Source organism: Leptosomus discolor, chromosome 2 (genome assembly GCF_034619465.1).
Source record: "Leptosomus discolor isolate bLepDis1 chromosome 2, bLepDis1.hap2, whole genome shotgun sequence".
NCBI classification, from domain to species: domain Eukaryota; kingdom Metazoa; phylum Chordata; class Aves; order Leptosomiformes; family Leptosomidae; genus Leptosomus; species Leptosomus discolor.
In genome coordinates this window covers 90831652-90835224 of record NC_141392.1, presented here as the reverse complement: position 1 = coordinate 90835224, position 3573 = coordinate 90831652, and positions in this window count along the sequence as shown.

The window sequence follows — 3573 nt, the reverse complement described above, 5'->3', positions numbered from 1 at the left end:
CGTCGCTGGTGCCCGCAGCTCTGCCCGCGCCCGGTGCCCGCCGCGCCGCCCCGCCGCCCCCGGCGCCCCGGCAGCCCCCACCGCCAGCGCCCGCCTCGCCGACGGGGCGGGCAGAGCCGGGCAGCCCTGGCTCCTGATTGGCTCCCCAATTGCGTCGCGCCCCCCTCTCCGGCGGGAGCGGGCTAATCAGGGGCAGCCCGCGCGGGTCAGAGGCCGGGCGCGCGCGGGGAGCGTTGGGGCCGGCGGCGGGCCCGGGCCCTGTGGGGAGGGGAGCGGAGCCGGGGTAGGGCCGCCTGCCCGCCCGCCCGGCGCCCCGGGGAAGCCCGCCCGATGCGCCGAGGTTCTCCGTGAACGGCTGGGAAGGCGAACCGGAGTCTGGGTGCACCGGGCAAGTTGCGAGCGGCGAGCAGCATCCGCTGAAAGAACCCGTCCAGCGCTCGCTGTACAGCTGAATTGCTTCAGCCTCCTTAAATTTCCCTTCGTCTTGTCCTCCCGCTAGTTCCGGTTTCTCCTCCTCGACTGAAATCCGCTGCGGTCTTTCCCCGTCGTGACCGTTCTCTCTTCTTAAACCCGGGGGCTTATTTCGCCCTGTCAATCCGTTCACCCCCTGGTCCTTCCCGTGTAAGGAAGCCGTTTTTGAAAGGCTCCTCTGTACGTACCCTGTTAAATCACTAGCAAGACAAGCCGGTGCTGCTGAGAGAAACGCTCCATTACAAGGTGGTATAACCAATTCAATGAAGTCCAAATACCAGCAAATATCTTTTTAAAATATTTTAATGAGAAAACTAGAAGGGATTGACTTACGAGCTTGAAGCTAAATGATCCCTCTTGAGCACCTGCGGAAGCAGCAGCACTGAAACCAGAGGTTTGCCAAGGGGCTGGCCACCTGCCTTTTAGCCAAGAGCTAAGTGGTTAGGGTGTATACGAGGTTGTGGCAGCCATAGGCCTGATTTTCTGCTTTGCCTGAGGGTATTTATGCTTACACCTCTTGTTCTCCCATAATGTTATTTGGACCACAAACTACAGCCTCTCTGGAGTAGGAGAGCTTAGATTCTCCTGTTGATAGTGTTTCAACAGCTTTACTGAATTTATATTAATTTGTACTAATAATTCACGGGGCAGGAACCCAGCTGGGTTTGCTCCCAGTTAAGCGTGTAAACCACCAAACTAGAGTCACACCCACTTGTTTGCATGCTACTTCTGTACGTTTAAATAGTTTATACAAAGCAGCATAGTTCCACACAGAAAGACTGAGAAACATGCACTTCAACAGGAGAAGCCTGTGCTAATCAAAGATTTAGTCCCACCATACACAGTGTAATACCTAGGTATTCACATACAAAGGAAACAAGTCAGAATCACTCTATAGCTTAACCTTTCTCAATTTCTTTTTTCTACCTGTTCTCCAGCATTTCTCCCATGTGTACTTAATCATGTGTGGATGATGGGAGCAACCCCTTCACTCAGGGCTGTCCATTCACAAAGAGAAACCAGAGCTAGACCTCCATTAATACAGATGAAGACTATGGAGACAAGAACCACACACAACTGCAGTGATTACTTCCTGTGCCACCCAAAAATTTGGACTAAGCCCAGATCTAATTCCAAACCAAAATAACTTGGGGGAGGGGGGGAACAGGACGGGGACAGGACAGGACATATTGAAAGTTCTGATTAGCTCTATGACTACCTTCCTCCTCATTCTATTCCATTGCTGTTTCATCTTGTTCCTCTGCTTGTAGACTTGTAGGATAATTCAGGTTGAAAGGGACCTCAGGAGGTCACTAAACAGAACCCTCTGCTCAGTGAGAGCAGGCAGCTGTGGGCCTCATCAAGTTTGGAATATCTATGCAAACAGAGATTCTGTGATCTCCCTTATGCCAGCTCTTTGGTTCGTTCTCTGTTTTAAGTTCGATTCTAAAACTGTCCCCACCTTCTTTCCACAGTTGCTCCAGTTTCTTTAAATTTTCCACTGGAAGACAACAACAACAGTTCTATGAGAGCAGTGGGAGCCTGGAAACAGGCAGAGAGAAAGTCCAATAGACTTAAGAGCTAATTTTTCCTGGCTTTGTCATGGCTTTATGGGAAGGGAAGAAGCAATCCTGTTGACATTTCATTTGTAATTACCTAAAACTAATGGGCAGTATTAAGGAAAAGTAAAAACTTAGCAGCAAGATAGAGAGGAAGAACTAGTGGAGCTAATAACTTATTTGCAGATGCGTTTTTCCTCCATTGAACCAAACTCAGATTCAGTGGAAACATTGCACCTCAGGATGAAATCACTCAGGAAAGTTGCTGCTCTGTAATACAGTCCAGTTGGTCTCTTCTTTCACTCACTCAGTATTTTCTGGGTCAGTACAGAATTGTTTCTAGTCACTTTATGTCACTGCAAGTCCTATCGGGTCTCTGGACATTGGCAGGTTGTAGGGGAAATTCACTGAGACGCGAGAACAGCAGTAGGTTGTATTTCTACTACCCATGTGCTCAGCCCCCCTGTGTGTGTGTTACACTCTGTAACAGAATTTACGTTCAGACTGGCTGGCCTGCTGCTGCAGCCTTCGGTTAAAAAGCATGGGAATTGTCTGGTAGTTTCTTCTTTCTGTAGCTGTTGTCTTTTTCCATCATACCTGACCCACTAGTGTTGAAAGGTGCCTTTTGTTTGAAAAACCCCTGCCACTAACAACAAGAAAAATCCTGATATGTAGGTTTTCAAAGAGAAAATGCAAAAATGCCCTCTTCCAATATGCAATGAAAACTTCTGTACCACAGATGTGGGTCGTGCTAGAAAATCCATATTTTGACCGTATTTTTCGTTGTCATAGAAATTAGTCTATAGCTTGTTTTAACTTCACAACTGTTTCTATTTATAAGTAAATAGGAGATGCAACTGTAACACAGTACCACTTTTCCATAATAACATTTAGGAAGTACACAGATTGAAGTGATGTAGTCCTACATTGACTTTTATGTCCAAGGGATGACACTTGTGATACAGAGCCACCCAGATAGATAGCCTTGGAACTGTCAAGAGAGACATTATTGTCATCAGTTCCTTATAAATGAATATGTGGCTGTGGGCCAATAATTCAAAACGGTGGCAGTAAGGGGTTATGGATATACAAACTAAGCAATCAACACACTTCTGGTTAGTTCCACTCTTTCAAGTACTCCATAGGCACTCTAAAGTCTGGTAATTATTGTCTTTAATTATCATTATTAATATCTGGTGCTGTTTAGAAATTTCTGTTACTTCAGAATTGTTACTTGTAAGCAAAAATAATCTATGACAGTTACCTTTGAAAAGAAACCTGTCAAGCAGTCCAATTGGTATGGAGGAACTCCCATAAACAATTTAAAATTAGTTTCAGAACAGCCTTATGGTTTATCTCTGAATAAAAAAAACCCAACAGTTCAGGCACTCCACATTCACCACACTACTATCATGATGGTTTCCAAGCTATCAAGCTTTTGGAACATGTTACAGTTCTCAGTAAAGCTCCTTCTACCATTGTTTCAGGGACATCTCTACCACCTTGAGCCACTTACAACCACACTTTAAACCTCTTGAACTTT